Here is an 11,749-nt window from a genome sequence, read left to right as displayed (position 1 = left end):
ATCAAGATTAGCAAGAAAAATATTGGCGATTCCTGCAACTAGTGCTTCATCTAAATGAGAATTTAGGATCTCTAGAATTTAGAACAAGAATGTGTTTGAATCCAGAAAATGTCGATTCATTATTATTTTTGCATTATAATTGCATATAATATCATTTTATATTTATATTTTTCATAAGTATTTTATTTGATCATATAAATTATCCATATTTCAAATTGAATATTTTTTTATGCTTAATATAGTAATTTCCATAATTATAAAACTTCTTGTAGAGGTATAATGCCGACATATTTTTATTAGATGCTTAAAAAATTAAAAGAATGGCCATTATTAAATTTTATAATAGCGGGCTTGTGTTAAATTTTTTCTATAAATAATGGATGGGCGGGTAAATATTTTAGATTAATGAACGTGCAGGTGGGTAAGAAATTTTAGACTTGGGCTGGTGGGCGTGTATATTTTTTTTAAAAACTATGGGCGAGCTGGGCGAGTGGGTTAAATTTTTTTAAAATTATGGGTGGACGGGCTTATGGTTCAAAAACCCGCCCAATGCAGATCTCTAATATATAAATAAAAATATGTATTGTTAGCATTTTAAATTATAATTTCAATGAAGATGTACCATATAAAAGTAACAATTGTCATAATCGTTATTTATAACGTTTTTTAATTTTTTTTAAGCAAATGGGTGATAAAAAATGTTAAATTAAGATTTCTGTACCACAAAAAAGGGACAATTGTTAAAATAATCATTTTTAAACTTTTTTAATTATAAATATATATTGTAAAAATATGGTTTAAGTTTCCAATTTCGACAAAAGTTTATTCCTGTAAGATAAAATACGATTTTAGGGACACGATATAGAAACATGGTATATATCCCAAAGATGATAAAATCAAAGCAATTATAGACATGCCGGAACCAAAAAAAATCAGAAGAACTATATACTTTCTTAGGCATGGCGAGCTATTACCGTAAATTTTTAAACAATTTTGCAGGTCTGGCAGATCTACTGTATAAAATAATTAACAAAGATACATGGTCTTGGGTTACCGAACATCAAGAATGCTATAAAAAATTAAATACTTTAATCAGTCAACCTCCTACATTTAACTTTTCAATCCTGATTTACTCATAGGTATAGCCGATGATGCGTCTAAACGCGGCTTGGGAATTTTATTTCACATTGATGGGGACAGCAAAGAAAAGCCGATAGCTTTTACCTTAATCCTTACTAAAATCCGAAAAAAATTACACTCATCGAACGCGATGCGTTAGTGATTATTTTTGCAATGAAAAGATTTCAAGAATATCTAATTGGAACAAAATTACAATCATCACCTATCACAAGCCTTTGATCTGCATTTTTTTCTAAAGGTTTAAAAGAATCATCCTTGTCGATGAGGTTGCAGATGTGGAACATTGCTATGAGAGCTTACGACTTCTAAATAAGCCATAGAGCGGGTAAACACAACACTGTACCAGATTATTTGTCCAGATTGCCATTAACACCTTCAGAAGAAGAAACACACATTGTGGATGATATAAAAGAAATAATGATTTATGGGATGTACCAATTGTCTTTAACCCTTGCGCCCGGAATATTTTATGAACAAAAAATACTTGTACTTTGATATATTAAAATAATGATTTTGACAGGTTAATGATATAATACGAAATAATAAATATTGTTTTATAAATTAATATCTTTAAGTACCAACCATTAGATTCTTTAAATATAAAAATTAATTGATTAAAAATTTTGACGACAAATGATCTCGCTGGGCGTTAAAGGTTTAAAATGATCGAAAAAGAAACTTCTAACGACAGAGAATTAATGGAAATAATAAACGACATTAGAAACGGTGACACGATAAAAAATTAAACATATAACAATATGGTGACGGAATTATGTATTATGAGAAATTGTTTATTTAACGAAAATAAAATCATGATGCCAAAAATTTTAATAAAATCAATACTACAACATTTACACGTTGGGTGCCGGCAAAACCAAACATTTAGCTAAAGAATACCTTTGGTGGCCTGGAATTAACAATGTTATTGATAACGAAATAAAAGAATGCAAATCATATAACATTTGGGCCAATAATCCCATTAACACACAGCATCCTTGGATGTTAACGACGAAGCCATTCGAAAGATTGACTACGCTCATTACTTTCAGACTTCAGCCCACCATCAGCAGTCAAATGGGCAAGTTGAAAGGATGGTAAGAACTTTCAAATCACACCTGAAGAAATGTATGGAGCAAAACAATATAGATAGATATCGCTCTTGAATTTTTTTTATTCAACTACAGAAACACGCATAACAAATGTACCCAACCAAGAAAACTTATGTTCAATCATGATATGAGAACTAATTGGGATTTATTAAAGTATAAAAAAGACAACGACAACATTTTGCTCATAGCTTTACCAAAAAATTGAACTATGGATATTGGAGAAAATATTTGGTACAAAAGTTTTGGAGTGAGGCGTTATAGTTAAAAAAGAAAGTAACATGCTATATCAAATTCACACGAAAAATGGTATATTAAGGAGGTACTTAGACCGACTTAAAAAAAAAGATTTACCACGACAAAATTTTCATGCATGAACCAAACACTTCACCAACGGTTACATTTTACATAAGGAGAAATGTTATTGACCAAGAAAAAGATTGTACAGCCGACGTTTCGAGGCCGAAAAGAAATAAAACGTTGCCTGCTAGATATCAAGATTATATCATGAACTTATAAGATTCACATCCAAGAAGAACATGAGTGGAGTTCATTTCTTAAAGGGTGGAATGTTGAAATGACCTGATTAATTTTTTTATATATATATTTCTTTTTTGTTGTATATTAACTTAATACTAATTTTGCGGACTCATTTTATAATATTAACTCAATAGTTTGATTCAAAATAATTTTTATATAAATTATTAAATAGATTTTTCGTTTATATAAATTGATTTTTACAAGCTATATAAGCATTAAAATATATTGCATTTTTAGTTAAATAATTTTTTATAATAAATTAAAATAAAATATAATTTTAAAATACTTTCTTAATTTTGTTTTTCTCCCTGCCAACCTTAAACAAAAATAATATTAAATTTTAAAGAATGGTAAAAAGACCTATTCTCATATCAAGAAAGGAACCTGCATAATAGATCGAATATATATAGATCTTGTATTTAAATCAAGGTTTTATCCATGAATATTGTTATGGGAATTACTTAATATCATTATTCGTTATCATATTTCTAAATATATATCTTTATAACTTAGATTTATAATCCTTACTCTAGCACTAGCCCTTGGATAACATCCTTACACGGATCATCTTTGTTCTTTGCGATACTTTTCCTACATTTTTTTTAAAATTATCCTTCTTATCGTTTCTGGTCACTTCCAAATTTTTATATACTATTCTCCAGCTAGAACATTCTTATTTCACCAGTTTTTCTTCTCCAAATGTTTCAAGTTTCTCAGAAGAACCTTAAATGATAATCAGCATCGTCACTAGCCTTTACAATCTCAAAGTGCTAAAAAAATTAAAAAATTTTTAAACAACATTCAAATTGACCTTATTTTCTTTCTATCAACCTTCAAATGGTATAGCAATTTTCATTATCTTTTCCCATTCATTCTTTATCTCGCCATATCCTCTTCCATTATTATTATCTCAGAATCATATCTCATCTTGCACCTCTCCATTCAAGTCAGTAGCCATAACAATTATATTATTTATATATCTTATACGTCACTAAATCTTTTATTTTTTACCCTTAATACTTTATGAGATATACGCAACTTTCAGAATTAAATCGAGCTTATTTTAATGCCCATTAATCATTAACCTTTATGATATCCAGAAGGAATCAATGATTCCCTTCACCTATTACAATACCACCACTATTTTTTGGATTTTATCTTTCTTATATTATATAACTAGTAGATAGCCCGTCAAAAATGACGGGGAATGAGAATTTTCTTCTTACTTTTATGCTAGATGTTACATGTTATTTGAAAATAATATCCAATTTTTATTCTTTTTACCTCCTTCCCCCTTCAGGCCGGGTTCAATCCATTAAAACTAAGTGTAAATACTATTGTTTGAGTAAAAATAAATTTAAAGCGTTTACTTGATAATACCAATATTATTTATTAAATATTACTGATTACTTATACCTAATATTTAATATTAAAAAAAATTCCCAGGCAAAGTAAAAAGCCATAATAATTTTGAAAAATTCTTCCAAGCCCAATGAAAGATCATAATAATTTTGGTAGTTGAGAACTGAAATAAAATTCATAATGAATTTAAAAATACAATTAAAATCAGATTTTCATGGGCCTTGGTGTTTTAGGCCAATGTCTGTCACATAATTAATAGTAAAAAAATTATCAAGCGTCCAAGCTCATAATAATTTTGAAAAATTTTCCCCAAGCCCAGCCCAATATAAAAATATTTTCCAAGCCCAGCCCAACCCATGATAATTTTATAAAAAAATTATTATAAAACCTGGCCAACCCATAGTAATTTTTAAAATTTTTTCCCAAACCTGTAGATAGGTAAATCTCTAAAAACCATGTCTATTTTTTATTCTATTTTAACCCAGCTCACTCCGACCAAGGCCAACCCATTAAGACTAATACTATTTTTTTGAATTAAAATATATTTAAATTAGCTTTTATCTGAGGGCCATATATATTCTGTGTTAAATATTACACCTATGCCTAATATTAAAAAAATTCCCAAGCCAGGTCCTCGCACTTGAGAAAATTTCCTCAAACTCGCCAATGACCATAATAATTTTGATAGTTGAGAACTGGAATAAAATATATATAAAAAGTCACCATGCATTTAAAAATACAATCAGAATATGAAAGTTGCATGAGCCTTGGTTTTTGATCAGGCCTTGCCATGTCCTCAAAAGAAATTTTCAGGCTAATTTCTAGCCCATATTTAAAATTAAAAAATTTACAGGAATCTAAGACTATAATAATTATGAAAAATGTTTCTCAAGCTATGTCCAAGTCCATAATAATGGTGAACAATATTTCCCAAGTCCAGAAACCCAAAATAATTTTTTTTTCTTCTTTGGATCCAGAAAAATAGGTCTGATGTAAGGGGTTTATAAGAATTAAATCTGTCTAATATGTTCATATTTTTTTGCCATTTTATATGGAAAATTTTTCAAATGAAGGGTAAATATCTGATTTACATATCATTCTACTGGTTAGCTCCTGGTATTTGTGATGTTCATTATAACTAAGACTAAATACTATGGTTTGAGTAAGAATAAATTTAAAGCTTTTACTTGATAATACCAATATGTTAAATTTACTGATCATTTATACCGAATATTTAATATTTAAAAAAATTCCCAGGTAAAGTTCAAAGCCATAATAATTTTGAAAAATTCATCCAAGCGCAATGAAAGATCATAATAATTTTGGTAGTTGAAAACTGAAATAAAACATTTAAATAATCATAATGAATTTAAAAATACAATAAAAATCAGATTTTCATGGGCCCTGGTTTTTTGATCAGGCCGAGCCCAGACCTGCAAAATAACTTGTTTTAGGCCAATGTCTGACCCATAGTAATAATAAAAAAATTATCAAACGTCCAAGCTCATAATAATTTTCCCCAAGCCCAGCCCAAAATAATTTATAAAAATATTTTTCAAGCCCAGTCCAACTTATAATAATTTTATAAAAAATTTTCTCAAGCCTGGCCAACCCATAGTAATTTTCAAAAATTTTTTCTAAACCTGGAGATAGGTAAATCTCTAAAAACCATATCTATTTTTTATTCTAACTTAACCCAGCTCACCCCTACTTCAGACCAAGGCCAACCCATTTAGACTAAGAGTGAATACTATTTTTTTGAATAAAAATAATATTTAAATTAGCTTTTAACTGAGGGCCATATAAATTGTGTTAAATATTACACCTATGCCTAATATTAAAAAGATTCCCAAGCCAGATCCAAGCACTTGGAAAATTTTCTTAAACCTGCCAAAGACCATAATAATATTGGTAGTTGAAAAGTGAAATAAAATATATAAAAAGTCACAATGCATTTAAAATTACAATCAGAATATGAAAGTTTCATGGGCCTTGGTTTGTGATCAGGCCTGACCATGTCTTCAAAAATTTTCAGGCCAATTTCTAGCCCATATTTAAAATTAAAAAATTTTTTGAAAAATGTTTAGCAAGCTATGTCCAAGTCCAAATAAATTGTGAAAAATATTTACCATGCCCAGGAAAACTCAGAATAATTAATTTTTTCCTTGGATCCTGAAAAATAGTAAGGGGTTTATAAGAATTAAATCTGTCTAATATATGTATATATTAATTGGGAAAATTTTTCAAAATTATCATCAAATGAAGGGGAAATATCTGATTTACCTATCATTATATGAAATTCATGAATACATATTAAAGTACCATGCTGAAAATATGTTCATCCTAATTTAAATTTTAAACAAACCATCACCTTTCCAAATGATTTATTATTTAATTACAAATTATAAAATTAAATTTAAGAAATTGATATTAAATTACAATAGAAAAAATAAAAGATATTTTAAGTTATCAAATAATAGGAGGTTAACTATAAATCATAGTCAAATTATATATAAGTAAAACAAAAATGTTATACATTTCATCAAAAATGTTATAATAAGTTATGAATAACATAGAATCTACAATTATGAAGTTATGAGATAATATACAACACTATATTATAATAGATTGAATTATTTAATGGTAATTGAAGTATTAGTAAGTGGACAATTTTTACAATTTATACAAAATTATTTAATTCTTTATTTTTTCCTTCAAAATATTATGCTAATATTCTCTGCAATTTTTCTTGGAATGTCTATCAATTTTCTCTTACACCATACAATAAATATATTACAATAACTCAGATCGTAACATTAAAAGGTGCTGGAAAATAAGGATCTACTATATGTCAAACAATATATATGGTTAAAAGAAAATATTGATGCAAAATGTTGTTATTAATTTGTGAAAATTTTAAAGATTTTTTTAAAACATTTTGGACACAGCTTAAAATAAAATTTTAGTTAATTATTATTCAATAAATTTTTTGGATTTAAAGAAAAGTTACTTGGAGAATAGAATAATATTTCTTAAAATTATAAAAATAAAATTTGGTATCTATTCTATCTCCATTAGAATAATAATAAAAATGATTATTTTAGAAAGGAACTATTAAATATACACATGAGTTTCATATAAAACCTACACTTATCATAATATTTATATGCTTTTAAAACCTTCATAATACTTTAACATCTCCCTTAACAATCAATCTTAATTGTTATGTATACCTAATAAATTAAGACCCTGGATTTTGATCCTTGCCTCTAAATAGCCAATGGATACCACCACAGAGTTTGTGACACAATCAGGTTGACCTCATATTTGATTTAAATCTATGATAGGAGGTCTTTGTTTCAAAGAGTATTTATGAAGGTCTTAAAAGCATTTAAATAATTTTTTATGATATAGAATAATATTTCTTAAAATTATAAAAATAAAATTTGGTATCTAATCTATCTCCAGTTTTGGAATAATAATAAAATGATTATTTTTGAAAGGAACTATTAAATATACACATGAGTTTCATATAACCTATCTAAATAACTTTTCTTTAAATCCAAAAAATTTATTGAATAATAATTAACTAAAAATCCTTAAAATTTTCACAAATTATTAACAACACTTTGGACACATTTAAGTTTTAACAAAATTAAAATATTCAAAATGTTTATCAAAGTATACTTTACAAAATTGTTTTACCCCTAAATTCCTAGATATACTATGACATTAAAACTCTCCTTTATTCTACCCAGTTTGATTAAATATCTTTGAAGCCAATTTTATCTGTAGGTTAACTATATAATCTATAAAAAATTTAACCTTAATTAACGTTTTCTGCAACCTTATGTATGAAGATGGTAAAATGTGTTATAAAATTGAATGAATGTTAAGGTTGTTACATGATTATTATTGGACCTATTACCCTATAATCATTTTTATTGGACAAATTTTTTTTTTAAGAACACTATTGGCTAAATTTGATTGATGTTTTTTGAGGATTATTATAATAGATTCATACCCTAACAATCTTGCCTTATAGCATACCCATTTAGTTTTTTGCTTATATACATACAGGCAATATCTCATTCATTTCAATAAACTAGATAATTTTATATGTCTTATTTACCGTTAAAGTAATAATATTTAAAGAGTTCAAATATATAGCTAAAAATGTAGCTCTCGCATATGTAACCCACTAGTCTTTATATATTATTTTAATCCAGTGCTATCAACATTTCTTCAAAAAAGATAGCGTTACTCGTTACATTTTAAAAACGGAAGGTGCTACTCGTTACTTTAAAAAAAGGAAGGCGTTACAAAAAATAATGCGTGACTTAAAAAGTACTAAATATTTTATGTAAATCCCCCCCATTGGTGTAGGCAGCGGGGGGGGGCAGGGGGACAAATCCCCCCCCCCCCCAAGCCAAAATGCAGATGTCTGACATATTTTTCAAAAATATTATTTTTTATATTTTTATATTTTATTATAATCATTCCTATCTATTTCTTTTTAAATTTTTATATTATTACCTTTTTCATTTACTAATTTACTTTATCAATTAATTTCATTTTCAAGTTTTCCTTGTGGCGTAATATTTATCTATTATTTTTAAATTTCCCGGTATTATAATTTTCAAATTTCTAGTCATGGATATTAGACTTTTTTTAAAAAACGCTGAAGGTGAAAATCATGCCAAAAAGCAAAAAAGTATAGTATAATAATTTAATAAACAAAAGCTGTGAACTGATGATTTCCTCAAAAGAATCAACTCAAAAGGGGGATATGATTAGGGTTAAAATTGCAAAAGAAAATAGAGGCAAGATAAAACTAACTATTGAGGCTATTTTATATTGTGGCTTGCAAGGCCTAGCATTTCGTGGCCACAAGGATTCAGGAAGCTTAAATTTTAATAATATTGATAACGAAGGTAATTTCCGTGGACTTTTAAAATTTAAAGCATTAGGAGATCCTGTATTAATGGAGAGCCTCATTAGTACCAATAAAAATGCTACTTATCTCAGCCCTAGGATACAAAATGAGATAATTGATATTTGCAACAATATCATTTTAGAAAAATTGATTGTTGAAACCAATTCTGCCCCATGCTTCTCAATTTTGGCAGATGAGACCACGGACATTGCTGGCATTGAGCAGATGTTGTTGTGTGCGCGATATGTAGATACTCATAAAAACATTATCAAGGAAATGTTTCTCCAATTTATTTCTGTTTCAAGCATGACTGGGTCTGCTTTAGCTGATGTAATATTTGTGAATCTTAAAAAATTAAAAGTAATAATTAATCTTTATATAATTATTTTCAAAAATATAGCTAAATATAAATATGATACGTGGGCAAGGGTATGATGGAGCACGTGCAATGAGTGGGCAATTCAATGGGCTTCAGGCATTTATTTAAAAAAAATGCCCAACAGCTATATATGTCCACTGTGCTGCCCATTCACTCAACTTAGCAATATCGGATTCATGTTCTTTACCATTGATATCAAATTGCTTAGGTTTTTAATTATTAAAATTAAATTTTTTATATTTATATCAGGTAAAATATCTAGCATCTATGAGATGTTTAGATACCCCAAGCGTCAAAATATTTTGAACAGAATTATATCTGAAACTCCCTGCCCAACAAGGAGAAAAAAATTGCAAAAAGCTTGTCCAACAAGATGGAGTCTTCGACATCAAGCAGTAACAGCTTTTATCGAGTTAGAAGAGCCGATTATTAATGCTCTTACAGAAATATCACAATGGACTGAAAGAGATATTTCTTCAGAAGCTAGCAAGTTACTGGATTCAGTACTTATACCAAATTTTTTTTTCGCATTAGATTATATTAATAAATTATTTAATTATACAACTATTTTATGTAATACTTTTCAAAAACCTGATATTGATTTGATTGAGATGATAGACAATTTTATTAGAACTCAAAGAAATTAGAGCTAATGCTGATGAGGAATTTCATATTTTATATGTTAATGTTGAATCAAAAGCAGAGCTATACGAGCTTGCAGTAAGGCAAACTTATCGTCCAAATATTAATATAGGGTCAATAGAAGAATATTATAAAATAAATGTCTTTATACCTCTTTTGGATACATTTATAACCCAAGTAAATGAAAGGTTTTTAATTCATCAAGAAGCACTTATCAATCTGCAGATATTACTTCCGCAAAAGCCCTCTGAACCTTTTTCAGATGGTGATAGAAAAAAAATAAAATATTTGGAAGATTTTTATCATGAAGACATTAATGTATCTCATGATGCTTTATTAGCTGAATGCCAACTATGGTATAAAAGATTAACTATGGTTGATATAGTCCCAAAAAATGCTATGGATGCTTTGCATCATTTTAAACATCTTTTAGATTATTTTCCCAATATATTGAAATTATTATATATATTAGCTCCCATTAGTACTGCAACTAATGAGAGAACATTCTCTTCTTTAAGAAGATTAAAAACGTACCTAAGAAGTACAACTTCTGAATGTAGGTTGAATGGTCTGGCCCTTTTGAATATTCATAGGCATTTGACGCCAAACACGGATGAGATAATTGAAAAATTAGCTCACTCCCAACGAAGATTGGATTTTACATTATAAAAATATAATGTTTCTATAATATTTTTTGTGCTATCATTTTTTAATGTCTTATATATTTTTCTTTTACATAAAAAATATAATTATTCATATTTCCAACATTTAGATTTTTTATACTTTATATATAAATTTTAAAAGCTCAAAAAAATTTAAATTTCTATTATGGATTATTTATTTTATAGTCATCATATCCTGTTATATCCACTTAATATTTTATAATTCAGATTTATTTAAAGTATTTATATGCCGCCGGTTATATCCGTTAATATTTTTTAAATCAAATTTATTTTTATATATCGGTTTATATATTTAATTTTTTATAATTCATATTAATTTAAATTTGTATATTAAAATAGTTATTAGTCCTAATAAATTTATGCTTGATATTTTTAAATAACAATAATTTTATTTTTAAAAATTTTAATTATCCCCCCCCCCCACACCAAATTCCTGCGTACGCTACTGCCCCCCCCCTATAGATAATAAAATTAAAAAATAAGATCTTTATATAATAATTTTTTATTTATTTTTAACAACAATTGATTTCAAAATCAGATAAGCAAGAAAGCTTTGTTCTCAAAACAGCTTTCGTTGTGTTAAACATACGTTTATCTTTCGCTGTGATAAACGCACATTAAATTGGATGGAAGGGTTGTATTAACTTTGTTAATTAAAAAATTTAATTGAGGGAATTTAGTTAAAATATTTGAAAATTTTCAAAAAATATTATAAATAATCATGTTTCTTCATTCAGATCCTTGTCGATCTTTTTAAATTTTTATCAAAATTTTATCTTGTATATGCGCTATTTAAAAATTAAGTCTAATTCTTGTTTGTATTTGTCAAGATCTTTTCTTAAGGTTAAAATATTTGAATTAGGAAACAATTTACACATGCAAAATGTAGTCCTAGTGTCCTTAATTTTCTTTATTGGTGTAAAATGTAAGGGCAGAGTTAAATCATCTTCACCAGAAGAAA

Source organism: Gordionus sp. m RMFG-2023, chromosome 1, assembly GCF_954871325.1.
Source record: "Gordionus sp. m RMFG-2023 chromosome 1, tfGorSpeb1-WG-v2, whole genome shotgun sequence".
Taxonomy (NCBI): Eukaryota; Metazoa; Nematomorpha; class Gordioida; order Chordodea; family Parachordodidae; genus Gordionus; species Gordionus sp. m RMFG-2023.
Note: the sequence above shows the minus strand (reverse complement) of the source record.